General features: G+C 42.3%; 1 long non-coding RNA gene across 1 annotated transcript in view; it reads left to right on the top strand.

The window, feature by feature from the left end:
• The window catches only part of LOC138928329 (uncharacterized), a 58,506-nt gene extending 36,447 nt beyond the window's left edge, over positions 1-22,059 (top strand). Inside the window, exon 3 of the long non-coding RNA XR_011444849.1 lies at positions 21,493-22,059. This is a non-coding gene — a long non-coding RNA (uncharacterized lncRNA). The remainder of the gene's footprint in view (positions 1-21,492) is intronic.
• Positions 22,060-25,549: the final 3,490 nt, after the last annotated feature.

A 25,549-nucleotide genomic window follows, 5' to 3' on the forward strand; every position in this document is an offset into this window, starting at 1 on the left:
CATATGCTTAAGAACTTAACAGATGTTTTTGAGAAATGCAGGAAATACAACCTAAAGTTACATCCAGAAAAATGTTCATTTTTTATGCATGAAGTGACTTTTCTAGGTCATAAATGCACAGATAAAGGAATACTTCCAGATGACAAGAAAAATGACGTCATCAAGAATTACCCAGTCCCGCACGACGCGGACAGTGCTAGACGTTTCGTCACGTTCTGTAACTGTTACAGACGTTTTATAAAAAATTTCGCCGACTATTCACGGCACATAACGAGATTATGTAAAAAGAATGTTTCTTTTAAATGGACAGATGATTGTGAAGATGCATTTCAGTATCTAAAAACAAAACTTATGGAACCTACCTTGTTACAATATCCAGATTTCACAAAAGAATTTTGCATAATAACAGATGCAAGTAAGCAAGCATGTGGAGCGGTTTTAACTCAAAACCATGATGGACTCCAACTTCCCATTGCATACGCATCAAGAGCATTCACTAAAGGTAAAAGTAACAAGTGTACTACTGAGCAGGAATTATCTGCAATTCATTGGGCAATATTACATTTTCGACCGTATATTTATGGAAAACATTTCGTAATTAAAACGGATCACAGACCCCTTCCATATTTATTTTCAATGACTAATCCAAGCTCTAAACTTACACTTATGACGCTCGAACTAGAAGAATACGACTTTACAGTCGAGTATTTAAAGGGAAAAGACAATTATGTAGCTGATGCGTTATCGAGGATAACCATCAAGGAATTACAAAACATTACCGGATCAATAAATAAAGTCACTACAAGATTCCAAAGTACACAAAAATTCCGGGCGGAACATCAAGAAAAAGAATTGCCAACTCCATCTCTGAATAAAGCTTCTAAGCCCAACGTTTACGACGTCATAAACAATGACGAAGTACGTAAAGTAGTGGGCTTGCATATAAAAGAAATGTTGTGTTTATTTAAACATGGCAAGAAAATTAATGCAAGATATGAAGTTAGCGATTTATATACTAATGGAGTTATCGACTTAGGTCAATTTTTCCAAAGGCTTGCAATGCAAGCCGGTATACATAATATCAGCCACCTCAAAGTGGCACCGTGGGAAAATATCTTTGATAAAATATTAACAGGTAATTCCAAATTAATGGGCAATAAGATACTGAAAACATTAAGAGTAGCGCTACTCAACCCGGTGACCCTAGTATCAAAAGATACAGAGAAAGAAGCAATTTTGTCTACGCTACATGATGATCCAATACAAGGAGGTCACACAGGCATCACAAAAACCTTGGCCAAGGTCCAGAGACACTATTACTGGAAAAATATGTCCAACGACATAAAAGAGTACAAGAAAATGTCCGAAATGCCAGAAAGCTAAAGTAACAAAGCACACAAAGACCCCTTTTACACTAACAGAAACACCAGCACATGCATTCGACAGAGTGATAGTGGATACCATCGGACCACTACCAAAATCTGAAAATGGTAACGAGTATGCAGTCACATTAATATGTGATCTAACCAAATTTTTATTTGCAATACCGATTCCAAATAAAAATGCTAATACTGTAGCCAAAGCCATATTTGAATCTTTTATTCTGAAGTATGGTCCAATGAAGACGTTCATTACGGACATGGGAACAGAGTATAAGAATTCAATCATAGACGATCTGTGCAAATATTTGAAAATCAAAAATATTACATCAACAGCACACCATCACCAGACAGTTGGAACAGTAGAAAGAAGCCACAGAACAGTAGAAAGAAGCCACAGAACCTTTAATGAGTATATACGATCCTACATATCGGTTGACAAAACTGATTGGGACGTATGGCTTCAATACTTCGTCTTTTGTTTCAACACGACCCCATCTATGGCACATACTTACTGTCCACATGAGTTAGTGTTCGGTAAAACAAGTAATTTACCGAAACACTTCAATAGCATAGATAGCATAGAACCTCTTTATAATATAGATGACTATGCTAAGGAATCTAAGTATAGATTAGAACTAGCTTATAAAAGAGCTAGGGTTATGTTAGAATCGAATAAGAATAGGAATAAATTATTGTACGACCATAGGGTTAATGATATAGATATATCAGTAGGCGACCAGGTTTTGTTAAAAAACGAAACAGGTCATAAGTTAGATGTTAAATACACCGGTCCTTACGTAGTAACGGAAATAGGTGATAGGGATAATATAGTAATAGCCAACGATAAACGTAAGACTCAAACAGTTCATAAGGATAGGTTAAAAATCTTTATTTCATAATTCGCATTTAGTATAGCCATACACACTCACATCTATACATTAATACACTCACACAATACACAAAAAAAAAAAAAACAAAAAACAAAATATTAAAAATGTTTTGCCGACGTAATTTAGTACATGTTTCTGGGTACTTTATAACATTTTTTCATAAAAAAATATTACATATTAAAAATGTTATGGCCGAATTCCAAGATCGTCTTTTTTTCGATGTTGACTTGCGGTGGACATCATATCCCGAGAACGGTTCATCAGAAATCAAAAATTCAAAAACATTTCGTTAGTATATTGAATTGTCTAGTCCGTGAACGAAGGATTTGTAAAAATTTTGATTAAAAAAAAAATATCGACGATTTTAACAAAAAATAAGGGGTAAAATTTTCCGTTTTTATGGTCTAAAAAAAGAAGTTTTTAAAAAAATTGAAAATCCTTCGTTATTATAATAAATAAGTGGTCAAAATTTGGTGTTGATCGGATTAATAGTTTTTTAGTAATCGTGTCCACCGCAAAGGTAATTTCGAAAAAACAAGATTCTGAGATAATCGCGTTTAAAGTTTCAAGTTTGTTCCGGTCGACGTGGAGGTAGTGCGCTATAAATAGCTACAACTTCGGTTCTAATGCTCCGATCGTTATGAATTTTTGTGAGAGTATTCTCAACAGTATATACTTTAAGAATATGCAATATCAATTTTTACGACTATCACAACTGTATATAACCCCTTAAATAAAGTAACAAAAAGATGATTCTTCTTTATATTTTAAAATATACCTGATTTTTTAATTTTAGGGGGAAAATTGAATTTTTTGAGATTTTTTTAGGGGGAGAGCTAAATTTTCATCTGGCAATACTGGAAAACTTTTTAAAGTGTGACGTATTAATTCGCTAGTGATTAACAAGTAAAACCATTGGTTTTTATAAAGTGAGTAAATACATTTGCGACTGCAATTTTTCAGACTCATAACGAGTTAAAAGATTATGCCCATATGATACTCTAATGCAGTTTTCATTAATTAGCTACTTCATTAGAACCTTGAAAGAGGCCACTATATGTGTCATTTTCTTGGATTATTTTGGTAACACGACTACGGTCACACCGACCGTAAAAGGTAAAGCCTAGTACTCTGACGAGAAAAATCCGCTGTATAAATTTAGACAGCGGCCAAACTCCATATAAAAAAAACGGTGTCGAAAAAAGAAGAAGAACTTTTAGCCACGTCGTTTTTTCCGGTACTCTGACGACGAAAATGAAGCCTGCGAAAATTGAATGGCGTTGCCAGATCAAGATAGTAAACAGCTGATTTCGCGCTGTCTAAATAATTCATTTGATTTATTTAGACACCCCTAATGGAGGGAAAGTTGAATGAAAAAGGTGGCATTGATAGGGGCTGTCAAGGGGAAGCCCATGCATGCCATCAATTCGCATTATTTCTGCCTCGGCTCCCTCGTATTGGGTAACATGTACGACAGCCCGTCGTGTAAACACCCAGTGCAGACGCTTAAGCTTTTTTAAGCGCATGTCCTCTTTGAAATTCTTTTCGGTACGCACCAGCCGCACGCAGCATCGCCACCTTATCTCGCACGTGTTCGAATCTGATAATAATGGCCGGATCCACGGCTGGATTAGATCTCCTCGGCTTTATCCGGAAAAGATCGCGGATCTCAGGCGGTGGCGTGAGTTTTAGGCTGAAGCATAGGGAGTGGATCAGTGTTTTTAAATTTTCACCTTCACCATAGGGAACTCCGTGGACTCGCAAGTCTGCCGCAATGCAGGCGTTAGGCTGAGTAGCTACCTGAGCCTCCACTTCTCCCAAATGTTGAACCTCTTGAACAGAGGCCTCCAGCTGCAACAACCGTTTCTTTAGTTGCTCCACACCGGCGACTTCTCCTTTCAGCTGTAGTACTCTTTGAGTGAGTTTTTCTATAGTCGCACTTATCACATTCACCTTTTCGCTCAGCTCACGTAGTATGCGGTTTTCAGAGGTTTGAACCGCATCAGTTATAGTGGCTGAAATACTGGCTGTTTGGGCGGCTAACCTGTTCTCGATGATGTCGGCGCATCAGAGGGTCGATCCTTCTTTAAATGCTTCTGTTTCTTCTGCTTCTGTTTGCGCGGGCAAAAATTATTTTTGCACTTTTAATTGTTTTTATTGTGTTTTTCACCAAGGATTCAATCAATTTAGATAAAAAAAACTGAGTGATTCTTCCAAGTAAATATATTTTGCACCACAATAAGTGAGATTTCATATGGTTTTAAAAATTTTCACGGAGCGATCAAACAAATACGTCTTTCTCTGTCGTCTCGTGACGATTAATTATTTTTTTGGGCTGGCATAAATCCTCCATCTGAACCCTCCCCAAGGGCGCCGGGTGGGCAATAGGCCTTGTATTAACCCGGATATGGGTAATGCATCGCTGTCTATTCCGTCCGCGATAATACACTGTCTAGCAAAGGCTACGGTTCTAGTCCTTCTGCCCAAGGGCCGGAGGAAATGAACAATTAGCCATAGCTAGAGGTGCCTGGCGGTAAAATACAGCATTCTGGAGGGTTTAAAAGATGGAACCGGGGCTGGACGCACCGGGGAGCAAGCGGCAAGCGGGGCTTAGGTCCTCCCCAAATGGCGAAAAAGCCCACGGATGTATGTATGCTCCCATGCCCACCTTCGATGGCGCTGGGTGGCTAAATGGGGTTAAAATCCTCAAGTGCATGGATGACTCGACGAGGAAGTGGCAGACGAAAGCGGTTTTCCAGTTGGAGGCGCTGTGGAAGGGGCCAATCTGGAGGTGGTGAACAGTCCCATCCATTTCAAAAGCGAAGGTACTCTTCTACGCAAACCAAGGGAGCCGGGCGGATATACCAACCGCGGACTGGGAGGTTCTGCTCGTTGCGGCCCCATTACCCAAGGAGGGGGGGGGGAGGCAAAGTGCAGTCCTCCAGATAAACAAGGGGAAGATAGCGTGGTGCATGGGTAGCGTATACCTGCGCCTCAAAAAACGCCACCCCGGGAATAAGGATGCTCACACCCTGAAGGCAGCCGTGGTGGAGAAGGACCTAGGTCTGGAAACCATCGTAGATGCCGACCAGGAAATGACGCTGGATAAGTCCGACGAAAGAGAGGACGGTCCCCTCACCGTAGTAGTCAACCAGTCGTATTGAGGTGTGCCCAGTACCCATGACACTCAGGGTGCTGCAGCTTAGGATCCGACTACAAAGCTTTGGTCTAGGAGCCATGGATCGCATCAGGCACTGCCAGTCGAAAATTACAATTTGCTCCATCCACCAACGGTAAGCAGGAATATAACTGCCGTAATTGTACGGAAAGGTCTACCGAAAACACAAGCCAAATACCTCGGCATTATACTTGACTGCAAGCTGACGTGGAAGGCCAGTGTAGTAGAGAGGGTTGTAACGGTTGGTCATTCCAGTGGCTCAAGGATGGCCAGGGTTCGTCTCAGAAATTTATTTGTTGTATGAGGTGGTTGCTGAAAGAGATGCCGACCCGGTCCCAGAGTAGAACGCCGAGGAATATGCCATAACTATAATTATATGTATATTGCCTTGAATATTACAACTATTAAAAAGATTGGATTTAGTCTGCTGCCGCGGGTAGCCGCTCTGGAACGCCGCACTTCAGGGTCACGTAAATCCTTCCCGCTCGGGTCGACAGTGTCGGTGAAACGCCGATGCGCGGATGCCCCTTAGATCTCCTAGAGTAAGAATAACTTATAGAGGCCCTCAGATCTACCAGTTAGCGGAATAAGTTGTTAGCGGAGACCCTGAGATCTTCCAGTTAGCGAGCAGATTTGTGGTGTCCCTAAGATCTTCCAATCTTGAAGTTTGTGGAGGCCCTGAGGTCTTCCAAAGAATAGAGAAGTGTGTAGAGGCACTAAGGTCTTCCAAAGATTAGAGAAGTGTGTAGAGGCCCTAAGGTCTTCTAAAATTGAGAAGGTTGTAGAGGCCCTAAGGTCTTCTTAGATGGAGAAGTTTGTAGAGGCCCTAAGGTTTTTTAAGACTGAGAAGTTTGGGGAGGCCCTAAGGTCTTCCAAGATTGAGACGTGCACGGAGGCCATAAGGTCTATCGAGATATAGAGAATTATAGGGAGGCCCTAAGGTCTTCCAAGATTGAGACGTACATAGAGGCCCTAAGGTCTACTAATATATCGAGACATACAAATGCCCTAAGGTCTTCCAAAATATATAGACGTAAGATATGGTCGGGGTCCGACTATGTGTTACCGCTTTACCAGAATATCTTACTTGTCCGTGCTCCTCAGGTGATGACTCCTTGTTGATGGCTTACCCTTGGCTCCCTTTGGAGGACTTGGCCGATCGCCGGCCGAAAACTGAATGCTTCCAAAGGGCTGGAGCTCGCCTTATATAGCGCTCCGGTGCGGCCGAGTGTGACCGACGCGCCCGGACAAATTTGCCATTAGAGTGTGGCCCGATCCTTAGTTGGGCAAGTGTGACCCTTTGCGCATGATCATGGCGCGTGCGCGCATTTAATTCAAATCTATTCCATATTCATGGTTGTATATTGTCTATAGTATAATCCCTATTCTATATTATCCATTTGTGAGCGTCTGCGCGTCACAGGGTAAAAAAGGCCACCATAGCACTATATGCCTCTCTCCCGCTCTAATGCATTGGGTCTATATATCGGAGGTGCGTCCGACTCTGTTGTATGGAGTCTTATTGTGGTGGCAAGCCATTGATAAGAAAACGTATAATAAGCTTATGGAGAGAACCCAGCCGCAGGCACTGCTCTGTATATCAGGGGCGCTGAGGTCAACCCCCACCAAAGCTCTCGAAACCATAATCGGTATATACCCCTAGATACCCAAGCGCAACTGACAACAGGAAAGGCGGCCCAACGTCTGGTTGCATCAGGAACCTGGTCGCTACAAGGATTTGGGTACAGTTCAATTGGTCGAGACATGGGCAGTACATCTGACTATATGATACCCAGAACGTGCCCGGATGTAAACACAACAGTATTCATGGGACCAAATGACTGGAAGTCAGGCCAGGACCATGCTCAATATCTCAATATATACACCGACGGCTCCAAGATGGAAGGAGGAGTTGGAGGAGGAGTTGGACCCTGAAATGAGGCTGTCGTATAAGCTACCAAGCTACTGCAGTATATTCCAGGCGGAAGTATTCGCCATCAGGAAAGCAGCAAAACTTGCGCAGAGCATAAACCGTCCACATGAGGCGGTCAATTTGTTCGTAGACAGACAAGCGGCGATAAGATCCATGCAATCATCAGCGGTCAGTTCCAAAAATGTACTGGCAAGCAGGGAGTCACTAGATACCCTGAGCACGACTAAGTCAGTGAGGTTCTATTGGGTTCCCAGCCACCAAGGCATAGACGGTAACGACTGGCGAGCGAAAGAGCAGAAAACGTCCCTATCTCCCTAAGAACGCTCCAAAGCGAGCTGGAGAGACGGGCTGACGCAAGCGCAAAAAGCAGGATGAGGAGTAATTCAACCTGCAGAATATCAAAAATCATGTACAAAGAGCGCAACGGAAAACTCACTCACTACGCGCTGCGTCTTCCGCGGAAGGATTTGCAGAATGTTAACGGATATTCTAACAGGTCACTAGATGTCTTCTGCACATGCAGTCAAGCTGGGTATTACCGACAACGCCAAATGCCGGAAATGTGATGAATCCGAGGCAACTAAAATCTTGAAGCATCTCATTTGCAAATGTCCGGCCCTAACGAGTGCAAGAATGAGATACCTAGGCTCTCCGGATCTGGAATTGCTAGAAGATGTCTCCAAGAGGAAGCCAGGCGAACTACTTGCCTTTGCGAATAACACCTTGATCTTCAAGGATCTCGAAACCCGCATAAATAGTCTCTAGGTCCATCCAGAAATTTCCCCGGCCATATTGGCCTATGCGTGGCCCCATGGGGGCCATCCGGATAAACCTAACATAACCTAACCTATAGTTTTTTTTACAAGATCAATTTTTTTTTTTTTTTTTTTTTTTCAAAACCAAACAATTTATTATATATGTAAGATGAGTTGATAACTCCACTGAGCTTGGAGAAAGTTTTTGTTAAATAATATTTATTCAGATTTTTTCAAGTTTTTCGTCTTTTCTTCTTTTTTACTTTTTCAGCTTTCGTTTTGTTCTTTCTTCTTTCATCTCTCTCTGCTGACTGACTTTTCTATACTCGCCTTCTGCATTTTCTCTGTGTCCCTAGTCACCCTCCCAGCTGTAAGCATGCTGAGTTCATTACCCTTTTTTACATTCGGCTAATCCTGACAAATCATTTGTCCCAGATGACCAATCATCTTCATTGTCCTGCACATACCGCCACAGCTTTAGGTAATCGCAACTGGTTGAAGTGTTAGATGGGCCTACGAAGTCTGCTGCCTTCCCAACTTCGTAATTGCCATTTCTCTTGAATTTTGCAACGTCGTACGGTCCATGTACTCTCCAGCCAACTTCTTTCCAACTACAAACTGTGTTCGGCGTGTAGTGTCCAACTTTTTAATCGACTCCCTGTCTTCGCTCTCGGTCAAAGTTCCTTTTATACGATTCCTGTTCTCGTTGAATCTCGATCTTTGCATCCTTTCTCCGTTGCTGCCGATGCTCGTCAAAGTTTAAGTATATCTCCTCCTCCAGAAGCTGAAGCATACGATCCATTGGTTTTTTGTTCATCTTCACACAAAACAGCAGCTCAAATGGTGACTTCTTAGTGGACGCATGCAAGTGTGAATTAACCGCTCTCTGCTCGTCGGGAACTGCCTTAAACCACTTAGCTGGTTCATCTGCCTAAATCTTCGAAATAATTGATAAAATTGTGCGATTAACCCTTTCAATTTGATCATTTCCACGGGGAACACCGGTTGTGCTCCAAACATGCTCGATTCCATTTTCTTTCATGTCCTCTTCAAACAAGTTGGCCGTGAAAGCGGTGCCTCTTTCCGAAACTACCCGCACTGTGTTGCCAAAAATTTCGGACCAAATCTTAAACTTCTTCAGCGTTTCTGCTTGTAGTTTTCGTTGGGAACAGCCATACAAACTTTGTAAATGAATCCACCATCGCAAATATGTACAAATATGCAAATTCATACTGTTTTCCAGTAGGGCAATATACATGCTTCAACCGTTTTCCGGGGCGATGTTACACAGTAAACTCGAAATCCTGCAGATAAATAATCCACTGTGTGACTGCTCTTGGCACATACTCCTTCTGTATTATTTACTTGAAAGCGGAGCAATCCGTGACCAACTTATATGGCGATCCCAGCAGATAATGTTTGAATTTCTTTACCGCTAAATAAACAGCTTTCGCTTCTAAGATATAACTGTGCTGGCGGGACTCAGCTTCTGACGTATTCTTGCTCCAATATTGTATTGGATGGAGTCTGTCATCAAACTACTGCATTAAGACCGCTGCAAATTTATCTTTTTATGCATTCGTGGGTAACTCAGTACAGCTTTAAATCGGGTTCTTTTGCCAATGCATCCTTCAAACATAGAAATGCATTCATCTGAGTCTCAGCCATTAAAAAGCAAGCATCTTTTCGCAGCAGATCAGTATTTTTTCGCAGCAGATGGGCTGGCAATCTGTAAATAATTCGGAACAAATGTTCTAAAAAATCCAGTCAGCCCCGAAAAAGCTTGGACTGCTATGACGTTTTTCGGCACAGCAAATTTTCTAACCGCATCTGTTTTTACCTGTCCAGGCCTTATGTTTCCGTCCTCAATGTTGTGGCTAAAAAAGTACATTTTCTTCTGGAAGAAGTGACATTTTCGCCACTTCCCGGCGCCAGCAGTCCCGGCGTAAATTATTATATCATCCATGTACAAGTCGAGTACATCTTTGTTTATCAGCTCCTGGAACACATGGTTAACATAGCGAATAAAAACAGCTGGAGTGTTCCGAAATCCAAACGGGGTCCTATTGGATATGTACAGTCCGGATTTGGTGATGAACGCCGTGAATTTCTTGCTATCTTCCTTAATAGCCACGTGAAAGAAACCAGAAACCAGATCCATTACGGTAAAGAACCATGCCTTTTTCAGCTTTTGTAGCACGTCGTCGATTACAAGGACGGGAAAGCAGTCTCTCAATACAGCTGCCAAAATTAGCTGTAGATGGACATATGATTCTAGCAGCTATCCATTCACCGATCTGCTTTTCGACGTCCTTTTACTCGGCAATCGCCAACCTACTCGGGAATTGACGAATTGGGATGATTTCACCATACAGTACAATTCGCAGCTTTACTGGAAATTCTTCTACCAAATCCACCGCCTTATAGTTCTTGATGAGCTGCGACACTTATTTAGCGTACTGCGGAGGAACATATATTTCCTCATCTGTATTTATTATTTTATAAATACTGTAAGGATGTGTCTTAGGCCGGGGTAAACCTCAGCGGCCCTAACTTACTAATTGCTAAACTTAACTATAAACTTAACTAATATTTACATTATTTACAAAATAGGGAGAGTGACGATAACCCTTCCGCTCCGGTTCACCTGGACTCGAAAGCAATGGTTTCCCTCCTCCTCCAGGATCCGGATCGTCTGTCGCCTCGGTACTGCCAGGCGCCCGTGTATCCGGCGAAGCAGGGCTGCCGGCAGCGTGCCGTTCGGTGTGGTCCACTCCGCCGGGGCAGGCACCCAGCGGGGAGGATTGAGGGCTCCCTCGTCGGTGTCCAAGGACGATTCGTCGGATGAGCTGGGCGGGCTGTCTGCCCATGGTGTGCTCCGGCGCCGTGCTCAGCGGCGCGGGGTCGGTGATGGTGGGCCATTCGTTGGCGGTTGGGCAACCGGTGGGTTGCCGAGTTCCTCGCTGAGGTCCTCCGCTCTTCGGCGCACCTCCTCTGCGGCCAGTTCCGCGATGGTGGGCAGGCGTGGTCGAGGATCGCGTCTTGGGGTTCCGCGGCGCATCGGGCGGTAGCGTGAGGGCCGGCGTAGAGACCTGGGCCAAATATCTCCTCGTACGAGGGCGGAGGAGATCGGCTGCGACTGGTGGTGGCTGGGGCCCGGCCTTGTAGCGGCGAAGATCCAGCCACGGTCGCCACGGTGGGCGACTTCTGGAGGGAGTCGTTGTGGCCCAATGGGGCCGATGTGCCTGGGCACTAGGGGCGGCATTCCCCTTGCAGATGATGGCCGTAGTTCGGCGTGGTCATCCGCGTTCACCCCCCCCTCGTCATCGCCGCGGTGATGGGCGACTTCCAGAGGGAGTGGTCGTGGCCCGCTGGGGCTGGTATGCTGGGACGCCATGTCGTCGGCGTCGATGGTGATATCCTCGATGGGTAGAGCCCGTGGCCGGAAGGGGTCGGCGAGGCTGTCGCTGGGAAGCGGCTGGCTTGGCCGGCGCCGTGGATGACTCACCGAATTGACGGTTCCGCATAGGGGCGGGCTTGGCTCCGGCGTTTCCTCGACGTGATCCTGGAAGCGGACACGTTTTGTGGAGGTACGGAAGGGATTCCGTTGCGCGGCTGTGGCATCTGCCACGGGCAAAGCCTGTCTCCAACAGGGCGGCTGGTTCTCCTTCGCTGGTGATGCTGTGCCCCGAAACTGTGCTCGAGGTGAGGTGCTTGGCTGGTCTTCGGGATCGGAGCATGGCTCCCTTGGCTGCCTTCGATGGGTAGAGCGTGGCTCTCCTTGGGCTGTCGTCTGTGGCTTCTCGGCGTGGGTGGAGTGTGACTCCGTTGTCGTCCTTCGCTGATCTAAGCGTGGCTCTGCATGGTGGGCCATTGGTGGCTGTTCGTCGAGGTTGGAGTGTGCTTCGCTGGGCAGAGCGTGGCTCTGAGTGATGTGCCGTTGGTGGCTCTTCGGATGTGGAGCGTGGCTCCGTCGATGTGCTTCGTTGCTCAGAGCGTGGCTCTGAGTGATACGCCGTGGATGGCTCTTCGTGGTTGGAGCGCGGCTCCCTTCGCTGGTCAGAGCGTGGCTCTGCGGGCTGGTCCCGTGGGTTGGAGCGTGGCTCCCTTCGCTGGTCAGAGCGTGGCTCTGTCGTTGGTCTTCGCTGGTCAGAGCGTGGCTCTGTTGTTGGTCTTCGCTGGTCAGAGCGTGGCTCTGTTGTTGGTCTTCGCTGGTCAGAGCGTGGCTCTGTCGTTGGTCTTCGCTGGTCAGAGCGTGGCTCTGTCGTTGGTCTTCGCTGGTCAGAGCGTGGCTCTGTCGTTGGTCTTCGCTGGTCAGAGCGTGGCTCTGTTGTTGTTCTTCGCTGGTCGTTCGATCGCAGTCGGAGGGTCTGCCCTATATTTTATTTATTTTAATTCGATTTATTTTAATTTTATTGATTTATTTTAATTTTTATTGATTCCGTTTATTTATTTGCATTAATTATTTTTTTTATGAAACTTGTTATTATGTTCTCGGCGGCAGGATCTCGCAGGATTCTTTGAGGATTCGTGGGCGTCCTTAACTGGGTTAAAGGATAGTGATAATCTTCCCGGTGTGCAAGGATACGACGACGAGTTTTGATAAGTGGATCTTTCGAGGTGTAAGGTCTGCGATGATGTGTATTCAACGATGGTTTTAAGAGGGTATTAAAGACTGCGAGCGATGTGTATTCAAAGGGCTGATCTTGCGAAGTGTCTGCGAGCGATGTGTATTTAATGAGTGTGTGTCCCTCCCGGCGAGGGTCCCCTGTATATATTAATGCTTAAGCTAGCCGACGCTGCTGCCGCGGGCAGAGCAGAACTGGAGATGTGTGTGGGCCACGTGTGTGTGTGCTTGCTCGAAGCGTCCCTCTGCCGTCGTTGACGCTGGCAGTGACGTTGACTACGATTTCGGGCGTAACTGTACCGCTTGTTTTGGCGACGATGCGTATGCACCAATGGAAATTTACCATGCGTTTTTTTTTCTATTCCCTTTTCTCCTGTATTTTTGCAGATTTTTGCCGGCGACCGTACGTTGCGACACGTGGGACGAAAATTTCTTACACTCGCAAAAACGAATGCGCGCTGGTCGAAAAATATGTTTATAAAATATATTTCCTGACATTAAATTTTCTATCCTCGTCCTTTAGAAAACTAAATTTCCCGGTTTTTGCCTTTGCGAAAAATTTATATTTATATATTTTTCTACTGAAAACAAATTTTGTTTTCGGCCAGTGGGGCTTTAATCCACTGAGAAAAATTATCCTAGCTGTCCTGACCGGTCCCTGCTCCGGGCGCCATCTGTAAGGATGTGTCTTAGGCCGGGGTAAAGCTCAGCGGCCCAGGATTCCTCTCCAGAAATATTTATATTTTAGAGACGGCCAGGACATGGACGCCGAATTTTTATTGAACTTTCTAGGCGCAAAATGGCAGCGAAAAGGGGCTCGTTTTCAAAAGGGGAACTCTGGCTTCGGGAAAATGGGAATCTTGGACGGTCACCCTGGCGATGGCCAGGTGCTCCTCCGTTTTCCTGCGCCCGCTCGGTTGCCCAGCAGCGGCGACTCTTTCGATCGGCAAAATCTCCGCCGCCCGGGATGACCCAGCGGCGATGGCGGGCAAAATGCAGATCGGAAGGGAAAGGGAGAGGGGAAGGGGAAACCTTAAACGCGCGATCACCCTGGCGATGGCCAGGTGCTCCTCCGTTTCCGGCGCCTGCCCGGTTGCCCAGCAGCGGCGACTCTTCCGATCGGTAAAATCTCCGCCGCCCGGGATGACCCAGCGGCGATGGCGGGCAAAATGCAGATCGAAAGGGAACGGAGAGGGTAGAGGGAAAAATCGTTGAGCACGTGCCGGCGGCGAGGAGCTCGTAGCTCGGGAAAAACCCAGCAGCCCCGATGCCCTACGCCAGATCTGTGCCCGGGAGAACCCCAACGGCGACAAATCCCGCTCCCGTCCCGCTGCTCTGGCCCGGAGCTTGCCCAGCGGCCACGCGAAGTCGGTGCGGGAGAACCCAGCCACCAGCTCGGCGAGTGAGTGAGCGGGAGGGGAACACTTTGGCGCGCGTCACGATAAGAAATTAATTTTAACAACGCGGAGTTTTAAGCGGGTGCGAGGGAGAAAGACGATGAAATTTCTGAATTCATTTTCTGTGCTTTATTACATTAATTAATTATTGTCTACATTTTTCTAAACTATGACTGCCGTCCCTAACCTGGCCCTACGCCACACTCCAGTAAACGCTACTCTGACATGGCTCTCAGCCGGCTCACCCGCTGTTATCGGTGGACTGGGACACGTGTCCTGCAGCCAGGATATGCAAGGGCACTCGCGTGTCCCTTTTGGGACTTAGTCGTTTGGGGAAAACCACGTGTCCTTTGAGGACTTGTCGCCCGCGGCGGGAGGTAAGCGTACTGTTCGCCTTCGAAGCTGCCAGAGAAGTGATCGCGGTCGCAGCTTGCAAAGCCCTTGTCGCCTCGTCTCTGCCAAAAATGTCCGGGCAGCGCAGCTTTCGGCCGTCGGCTTTGTTATTGTTATTGTTTATGTTTTGATCGGCATGTAAATAAACACGACCAAAACGTAAACACGCCCGATCGTCGGAGGGGAAATGTCGCTGCCTCTGCCGCTGTTCGCGTCAGCAGCGGAAAGGGGAAATGTCTTCAGCGCGGTCGCTACAGTCCGTCTTGGAAAAAATGTATACGCCTGTGCGTTGCGGTCTTAATCTAACTCTAATTTGGCCCTTCTTGGGCAAATTAACTTTGGGCTTCATGCCCGCTTAAATGTACAGTTGTGTGTGTGAGTGTGTGTGTGGTGTGTGGGTGTGTGGTATGGCTAATCCTAACTTACTAATTGCTAAACTTAACTATAAACTTAACTAATATTTACATTATTTACAAAATAGGGTTTTGTGACTTCGTCACAATACTCATCTGGTTTGATTCCTCACAAGTCTTCTCCCCTAGCGGGGAAGAAAACCTGTATCCGTTGACCAACATCGAAAATTCGAACTTCGAGTCGAAATCGAAAGCCAGAAGCGCGTCATACTCGATGTCGTCTTTCTTAAGGGGTTATATACCTTTTTGAGCGAAAAAATTGAGGGAACTTTCGATTTTTTTTCAGGTGTGTAGCAATTATTTTATGACACTGAAGTTATTATTTATTAATAGTACATGTTTTTATCGAAACAACAAGCGTTAGTTCTTGAAAAAATATAAATAATTTACGAAGTTATGGCGATTCTCTCGGAACCCTTTTTTTTATAGCGGCTTGCGGTGACCACGATGGAAGTCCAGCAGGTCAAGGGAAATAAAAAAACCAAAAAATTTTTATTACTATAGTATTATTTCCAGTTCGTGAACGATTTCAAGAATATTTGGTTTTTTCTGCATACAGTAACGATTTTTCCAAAAAGTTGATTTTTCGAGTTCTAAAAATTTTATTAAAAAATTCTGATCTGCAAAATCAAAATTGGCGCATAGAAACTGAATCGTTCCCGAACTCGTCACAATCATTACGAATAATTAAAAAAAAAAATGAAGAAGATCGATCAAATAGTTCTTGTGCAATCGCGGTCACAGCAAAGGCACTTTTGGAAAAACACGACTTTGAGATAATCGCATTCAAAGTTTTACGTTGAGTATATGCAACTACTGAAGTCGCGCCTCAAAACGCGGTTTTCCTATCGAACTATTATTCGGATCTCTATGAAAATTTGGGAAACTGTTCTCTAGGGGATATACTTTAGGATTCAGCAAAAAAAATTTTTCCGTTTTTTTGAAAAAAAAGGTATATAACCCCTTAACAACAAAAAACTTGTGTGGCGTTCTCTCCTGATCTACTGCAACTTCACCCAAAAAGTAGCCAACTGGACACGTGATCTTCATTCCCAGCCCACGCAGCTTCGACGCACATCTCACCAAAATGACATTCGGTATTTTCTTGAAGATATACTTGCGCAAAATAGATACGTCGGCTCCACCAGACACTCTACTTCCACGTCGCTGATGGTCACCTTTTCAATGCGATTTGCACTCCGTACAACTTGAATGAACGGCTTCTCGCCCATGCGATCGTACACCTGAAACTGCTCCTGAAGCGCTTTGTACGTTTTGCAACAGTAGAGAGAGTATCTGAAGTCACTCCTCATGATTCGTCCTTGCGTTTCTTCCGATTACGGAGCTGCTCATGAACATCAGCGCTGCACATACAGTGGACAAATAAAGTTTAAGTACAAATTATACTACTTTTTTGGTCAAAATTAGCAACAAGACTTATCAAAATGGATTTTTTTTTTAGGATTTCATTAAGTAAGCTTTTAAGACTTTAAATATAATAAACATACTTTTGTAACTTCAACGTAATTTTAAAATTCCTAAAAAACGAAAGAAATGTCCAAAAAGAACGCCAAAAAAGTTTACGTACGTTTGCCATCTCTTTCTTTCCATGGAATTTTGATGGCAAATCTAGCGGTGATCGTGCATTCTTCCGTTAGTCTACTTCTGGTGCTGTTGTTTTTTATGCATTTTAAGCTCATTTCATTTGGTATAGCTGTCGTGAAGAGTAAAGATGGGTCGAGGAAGCGAAATACGCGAAAAATAATTTTAAAACATTATTTGGAAGGAAAAGGAGCACGTATTATTGGCAGGATAGTTCAGAGGCCTCCATCAAGTGTCCAAACTATAATTAATTCCTACGGAAACTCTGGAACTTTGGAAGTAAAGGCAAGATCAGGTCGTCCAAAAATATTGTCTGAAAGGGACGAACGCCAAATCCTGGGCTTAGTAAAAGCCAATCCCAAAAATTCTGCACCTAAAATACAGGAGGAACTATTACAAAGCTCAGGCAAAAAAGTTCACCCTCAAACGGTACGAAATGTGCTCCACAAGAACGGGTACAACGCAAGAACACCTCGCAGGAAGCCTTTCATTTCTATTGTAAACCGGAAGAAGAGGCTAGATTTTGCAAATAAATATTTAAACGAGCCGGAATCATTTTGGGATAATGTCATCTGGAGTGATGAGTCCAAATTCAACATTTTTGGTTCCGATGGGTCTCAAAAAGTATGGAGAAAGCCCAATAGAGAAATGGATCTACAAAATTTAACCCCAACCGTTAAGCATGGAGGCGGTAACGTGATGGTTTGGGGCTGCATGGCGACAGCTGGAGTCGGAAAACTTGTCTTTATAAACACTACAATGGACAAGCATGCATACCTGAAAATTTTGAAGGAGAATCTTAAGGGGGGACATCTGAGTAACTTTTTTTAAAAATCGAAAAAATTTTTTTTTTGCTTAAAAAATACTTTAGGGTCTAAAAAATAACATATCAAAAGATAGAGTCTGGCAAAAGTTTCTGTGTCGAAATTTTCTATTCTGCGGCGATGCCTAACATGTAATCATATACGATTTTAAAACTTTAAACGCGTTTTTCTCAAAACCACTTTTTTTGACTTGGCCGAAAACATAACTCGAACAAATCTTAACCGATGGATCTGAAATTTTGACAGTATATCCAAAATACCTATGGCTATCGACGTACGTAGGATTTTTTTTTTTTTTTGCTTACTTTTTTTTTATCAACAATTTTGTGACATTTTTTTTTCATGAAAATTGAAAATTTTGTTTAATCACTCACCATTTTGCTAAAAATCAAAATATCGAAAAAATCCTACGTACGCCGATAGCGGTTGAGATATAGAAACTAACAAAATTTGATTTTTTGTTCTAGATCAAAAACTAAGGACGTTAGGTTTTCGGCCATGGACCCCTTTTAAAAAAATAGGGCCTACGAAGAAATGCTGCACAGCCGCCATTTTGTTTTCGATTAATTAAAAAAAAAATTTATTTTGTAGTTCACATCTAACATTATCAAACCTACTTTAAAATTTTTCGATTGGCTTTTTCATTTGGCCAAAAAAAATTCTAGAAAATGGGCTTTTTTTTTGCCAGTTACTCAGATGTCCCCCCTTAAGGACAGCGCGGCTCAGCTCCAGTTAAACGAGACTTCATTTCTCTTTCAACAGGACAACGACCCCAAACACACCTCATATTTGGTTAAGGAGTGGCTTCTTTATAACTGCAAGCAATTACATACACCTCCACAGTCTCCAGACCTCAATCCCATTGAGCACATTTGGAATTTGCTGGATAAAAGGATCAGGAAGCACAAAATATCATCAAAGGAGTCTCTTAAGCAAGTTATTCAATCTGAGTGGGAGAAAATAACACAAAATGATACCAAAGTGTTGGTAAATAGCATGCAACGACGTCTTCAAGCAGTCATTGCAGCAAAAGGAGGTCCAACTAAATATTAAGGAGACAGAAGTTAAATTTTTTCTAAGCGTACTTAAACTTTTTTGACATAAATCATGAGGTATTTTTATAATTTTAATTTTCATTATTTAGTTTTTATATTAAATAAGCAACTGAAAAGCTTTTTATGTTATTAAATATATAATCTACCCAATGGAACTTTTTAAAAATTTCTATCTTGTTTTTTAGTAGGTTTTTACATGCATTTAGTTGCAGAACCAGAATGTACTTAAACTTTATTTGTCCACTGTATATTAACGACTGAACTCTGTCTCCAGCAGCATACGCATCTCTCAGTATTGGTGTAAAAAAGAAGAATCCAAAAACAATTTCGCCGTGTTCGTCAATTTAGCACGAGCTTGCACATACATTTGTTTGATGTTCAGACCGTAGCACAGTGGCCAATTTGGCTGTTCTAGCGGCAGATTAAGAATATTTTCAACTGTTAAAATTAATAAAAGTTTTATTTTCTATCCATAGTAATATAATCATATATGGGCATGTCCACGGGTCGCGAACGTACGTTCGTACGCTTTAAGTGCAAAAAAAAAAATATTAAAAAAATGTTTTCCGAAACTTTTTTTTTTGCCATTCGATAGTATTTTGTTAGCTCTTTGCTAAGTGCAAATGATGGGCTTCGTTAAGTTTTCATTTTCATAATATTGCCAAAAAACATGCGGTCGCGAACGTACGAAAAATGGAAGTCGACTTTGGCTTAATCTAGTAAAATGAAGAAATCTGCGAATTGGGACGGAATATTCTAAAGCAATAACTTTACTTTTAAAATAGAATCATGTAGCTTTCTATTGAGTCCTATCCCAAAGAAATATCTCCATTGGTTTTTTTTAAATTGAATTAAGTACCGGTCGCGAACGTACGGGTCGCGAACGTACGATTTTTCCAACATGGAAAAAAAAATAAAATTTAGTTAAACCTATTTTTTATTTAAGGAAATATGAAGTTATTCATAAAAATGTAGTGCTAAACCAAAAATAAGCAACATGCTGTTGTTGTATTTGTTCTTTATGAATATCTTCATGTTTCTTTAAATAAATAATGGGCTGTCTAAACTGTGTTTAATTTACATATTTTTACTTTTGTCCTTTATTTTAGCCATCTAACAATATTTATATGCTTGTTAAACAAAAAAAAAAAATATAAAAGTAAAAAAAAAAAATACTCACGGTCGCGAACGTACGCTACTTTGAAAATCAATATAAAATCAATGGTTAGTAGTAACTAAGAAGTTTTTATATATTTCAAATAGTACTACCGAAATGACTTTAGACAAGAGGTTTTATCTACCTGCTTGCACTTATCGCAAAGCAATGACAAAAACATGATGTTTTGGGTCGCGAACGTACGATTTAAACATAGATAAGAAGTAAACTTAAAATTAACAGTTAATTGAACAATATTTCGCTCTCTTTTGAATTTTTCTATTCTTATTAGATTGTAATAAAGAGATTTGGTAGAAAAAGTCCCAACATAACATACGTTTTCCTTGCGAAATAAATTAAAATGAACATGCCTTTAAAAGTAGTAAAAAGGGAAAAAAAATACATTTTTTCACTTTTCAGGCTAATTTCTTCCAGAAAACAACTGAGATATAATATGGATCCATTGTATTATGAAAATTTAGATATTTCTTTATGACAATACACCAAAAGAAACCAGGAGAACGAAGATTTTTTTTTCGGCCGTGGTTTACCTTTTGGCGGATATGCCCATATACAAAAAAAAAAATACTAAAACCGATCATAGCGATTAACTAGATATGCTGTTAACAATCAAAGTCAACATAGTACACTATTTTTCAGAGCTTATACCTCGGTTGCTGCACTCTTCAAACTGTCGTTGCAATAGTTACCTTTCTTAACTACTGTTTCTATTCACAGGGTCTATTTTTCATCTGCGGTTACTTCGTCCGAAAATATTTGCAGCATTTCCTCCAGTTTTGTTTCGTCGAATTCGGTTTCTGCTGTACTCCAGTTCTTCTTTTTCGTCGCTCTCGAGAATTCTCACACACACTACAATGAGGTTTTCGTCTGTGTTGTGAGCATTTGTGCGTTCGTGACTTCGCTGTCTACCAATACATGCAGGAATACACCTTTTCAGTTAGAAAATGCTTCTTCGAGTACACTTTTAATGGGGTTTTTTCTTCAATGCTTCAAAATTTTGCCGGCTCCGTCTTGATTAATTTTCCGTCGTTTTGGCAAGTTTTATTTGCTGTTTGTGTTAACGCAATTTTTTTTTTTAATTATTCTTGGACTCATCCCGGACGAGCCCCCAATAATTTGTAGGGATAATACAAATTAAGTTAATTTTATTTCAGAGAAAGTTCACAAGATAATTAATGTTTAGATTATTTATGGAAAATTCTTCTTTCGTATTATGGACGCACTTGACTGGCCTTGTTCAGTTTTCTACAGCGACTCATTTCGACTCTACGAAATTAGGGTTTTGGAGAGTATGAGAGCAAAAGTGATGGCAGATCAGAGTTTGGAGTGGGACAACAATACTATACTCCTCTGCTGATGAAATACTTGCGGTTATGGTGAAATAGGAAGCAGTTTAGGCTGTCCCCAATACTCTAAACTACTCCAATCCCACATATATGTACTTTATAGGATCGAAAATAGCAATTTGTGAATTGTAATATTAGTGTCAAACCTTTAATAGCTTGTTAAGGTATAAAAAAAAACCAAAAAGTCAACATTATCCTCTTGTCTACACCATAGTCCTATCGTTTTTACACAGGGCAAATAATGCATGAAGCTTAATATGGGGTATTGAAACGTGGCCTGAAGGCGTATATCAAAAGACGCTAGAAGCAAAAAGAAGCCATTACGAATCGCAGTGTTTTTATAAATATAAAATTGAAGTAATATATGGTAAAGTTTTCTGCTGGGATTTATTTTTCTGTTATGCCTCTGCAGAGTCTTTAAGCGATTTTTGTTTCACCCGCGATATACTTTTCAAGCAATAAATACCATTATGCTATACTATTTAATTGAGCTTATATATTTATTTATATTTCATTTCAGTCCAAAAATTATTCGTAAAAAGCCTCCATTGTACAACTTGAAGTTTTCCGTTATCGGTATGAAAAATATGGAGATTGAAATAAAGAGAAGAATAGAAAAATTGGGCGGCCAATATGATAATAAAATATCTGATACAACCATAGCCATATTATCCACCGAATCAGAAATAAAAAAAAAATCTATCCGTATGGAGTCTGCAAAAAAACTTGGAATACATATTGTACCCTTAGAATATTTGGATTTTGTGGAAGCTGACGCTGACAGAGCTATTAATTATATAAATAGTATGAGCCTGTGTAATTGGGGTACTGACCCCCTTCTAAGAGTGCCTCTGGATGGTTCAAAGAGTTCAAAGAACAAAAGTATATATACAAAATCTGTGCCAATTTCAAAAACGTTAAAAGTTAAGGATGGAACAGCTGTAGATCCGGACAGTGGCCTTGAGGATATCGCACATGTATACGTTCACGGAAAAGATAAATACAATGTAGTACTCGGCTTGACTGATATTCAGCGAAATAAAAATTCTTATTACAAATTACAGCTTTTGGAAGCTGATAAAATGTCAAAGTAAGTAACAAGATTTAATAATTAACCATTATAATGATTTTTTTTATTAACAAATAGCTTTGTATATCTGAAAGACAACAAAAAAAAAAAAAAAACATTTTGCTAAAGGTTTTTATTGAAATAAATAAGTCAATACGGTAGCTTGTCTAATACCATGTAAACTGATATTTCTGCAGAACTATGGGTTGTTTGTCTGTTGAGAGTGAACGTTATGTGCTTAAATATTTGTTAGTTTTTTATACGCGTCAGATAGCCACTTATCAACTACCATTAGGTGGTTTGCGAGTTAGGTTGTTGCACGGAAGTGGCATTCGCGAAAGTGGATGTTGTGAGCCAGTCGCACGTCGGAATATCCGCTGTGTAAAGGACAAATAGGGTTGGCCCAATGTCGCTACCTTGTACGACTCCACCTTTAATTGTGGCAAAAGTTTTTTAATTTTAATTATGAGGCCGTTGAGCCATACGCGATCGAATGCTAGAAATACATGGGAGAAATATTGCGCTGCAATATTCTCGATTATCGAATATGTGCTAATCTCTATTCTGTTAACTAGCTCGAATGTTCTATGCTTTTTTCTGAAGCCAAATTGATGTGCTGGGATGATGTTGTGAGCTCCCAGACATGCGCGTTAGCAGCCATTTTTCAAATAATTTCTACACGCATGATAATAAACTGATTGGTCTGTAAGAAGACAGAAACGAGTGGTCTTTTCCAGGCTTTGGAAACATTATGATAATCGATAATTTCCATGATGTGATGATGATATGATCCCATTGAAAAGTTTACAGTTGCAGTTACCTGATAGCCTTTGTGATCTCGTTCGAACGAAATGATGCTGGCGAAGAATCCGTTTCAGATTGGATTTGCGGTAGAACAAATTGATTTAGAGCTACTTGCTTGCCTTGTATGAATTATGTCTAAGCAAGCTTATGGATTCGGATTAATTTTTGAGCATGAAGAAATATGTATATGTATGTATATCTATTATATAAAAATAAGTCGGGTTTTCCTATATAATGCTAGTACTCCAGAACGCACGAACCGATTTCCACGGTTTTGCATTCGTTGGAAAGGTATCGGAATTGGCATCATACAATCGCTTGACTTTCCTATATTCTTATTCTTCCTTCAAAGTGAACGGACGTGTTTTTTTCTTGCGCTCCCGATTTGTGTAGAATTTGTCTAAAAACCTCCGGGGTTTATTATCATTTAATATTTGGTGTTTCTAATAATTCCCGTTCACTTCGCGTGTGCATGCTACTTGTCTATTTTGTGCTATTTAAATCAATTTAAATTGCATTTTAGTTTGGGCTGCTGCGGTTGCTTTGCATTTTGCTCTTTTTGCATTCCCTTTTGTGCCTTTAGCGTTTGTTGTTGTTTGCGTTGCCGCGATAGCTATAAACGGTTCTACTCAGGGCTTATCTCACGCTCTCCCGCTCTTTGCCCCCCCGCTCTTCTAGTGCCGCTGCATTTAATTCCTTGCGCCCTCTCTTAAATAGTGGAGGTACAGTGGTAAGTCCTTATAATGTCCCTTAATATGGTCTGCTTCGCTAAAAATTGTAAGAAAAATATTACTTACGGTGAACTCACCATCACCTGTTGGCTGTGTGACAACATAGTACATGCCAAGTGCATTGGCGTTGTTGCACGGACAGTAGATGACGTGGCCAAAAATATCGGCGTACGTTACTGCTGCGAGGCTTGCCGCGAGGTGGAGAGGGAAATGATGTCTTTTATGCGGCAAACCAGGGGTGGTTTTAAAGAGCTTTTATTTTATTATTTTATTTTATTTTCGCAAAACTCAAGATATGCTCTTGGCGCTGGATACTCAATTTAATACCCTCAAGCTGTTAAATGAGTCTCCTAGGCGCAAAAAAACCGCAACTGGTGGGCAGCATATTGGCGGATCCCAGCCACCAGTGATAGGCACTGCACAGCAGCCTCCCTCGACTCTGTCCCCGACCCCGGGACAAATTCCAAGAGTCCTGAGATCGAGCGCTAAAAAAGATTCGGTACCCGAATGCGTCGCGGGTGCGACCGTGCCCCCGGTGTTGCCCAGTTCCGTTTTGTCCACTGGGGGGTCCCAACTCTTGTCTCAGCCCTCTCAGAGCCCTAATCCCAGTCCCTGCCAGGGTATCAGGCCCGGACTACCGGCCGAAAGTGGTATGGTGGCTAAGTCTGCCGTGCCAAAACCCCTTACGGCAATTCCACCAACAAAACATTTATTTGTTTCGCGGCTTTCCCCTGATCAGCCATCGGAAGTTGTCATAGCTTTTATCCAAGGCAAAGTAAAAGTCGATAGAGAAAAAATTTAGGTGGAAAAATTTAAATTTTCTTACCTTAGGAACATTTCGTCTTTCAAGATAAATGTTCCTGACGAAGTCTTTGGCACTCTATGCTCTGCCGAAACCTGGCCACAGTATGTGGTTGTCAAAGAGTTTGAAGGTACGAAAAAGAAAAAGCGGCCTGTAGGAATTACTCTTCCTAGGCCAGATTTGCCCAATGCTCCGTCTACGTCTTCCAATTCCGTCCCGAAGAACTAACCAGTTCCCTTTGTATTTCCTATCAGAATGCAAGAGGCTTACGCAGTAAGCTTCCTAAATTGTATTCCGACAGCGTCGCATTTGCTTCCCAAGTTATTGTGTTCACAGAAACCTGGTTAAAGCCGGAGATTCTGAGCTCCGAAGTTTTTCCAGCTGCGTTCACAGTATACCGGCTAGATCGGCCTATCAGACGTGGGGGAGGTGTCCTTATAGCGGTCGACTCCACTCTCACGTCCGAATTAATAATTTTCGAGGAATCCAACAATGTTGAATTCCTTTGCGTGAAGCTATCAGTTAATGGTAGTTCCATTTTTGTTACATGTTCCTACATTCCTCCATTGTCGGAACTTCCTATTTATTGGAACCATGTTTCCGCTATTCAGTTGGTCTCCAAAAGACTTTCGGATAGGGACCATTTAGTAGTTCTTGGTGATTTTAACATCCCAGGGGCTATTTGGTCACTAGATAATTCCACAAACACACTTCTTACGACAACACATCATGATTTTATTGCTGGCTTGTTTGACATTTCGCTGTCCCAAGTCAATCATGTTCGAAATTCCTTAGAGCGCTTGCTTGATCTTTGTTTTGTCTCAGATCCGGAAAGAGTTAGTTTAGCTAGGGTGGCGCCCCTGACGCAACCCGAAGATCCCTATCATCCCACTTTCGATGTGACTATCGACATGGGGACTGTTTCACGGAATAAATCTGACAGTCCAGCCCAAGAAGTCTTCTGCTTTAGCAAGACGGATTTCGTACGGCTGAATAATTTCATAATTAATTACAACTGGTCCGATCTACACACATGCACTGACATGGCGGAAGCCGTGGGTATTTTTTATCGTGTTATGAATTCATTTTTTATTGACTGTGTTCCGTTATACTGTCCGTCTACATCAAACAAGCCTCCTTGGTTTACCAAAGAGTTGACCCGCCTCAAAAG

This window comes from Drosophila kikkawai, chromosome 3L, assembly GCF_030179895.1.
Source record: "Drosophila kikkawai strain 14028-0561.14 chromosome 3L, DkikHiC1v2, whole genome shotgun sequence".
NCBI lineage: Eukaryota > Metazoa > Arthropoda > Insecta > Diptera > Drosophilidae > Drosophila > Drosophila kikkawai.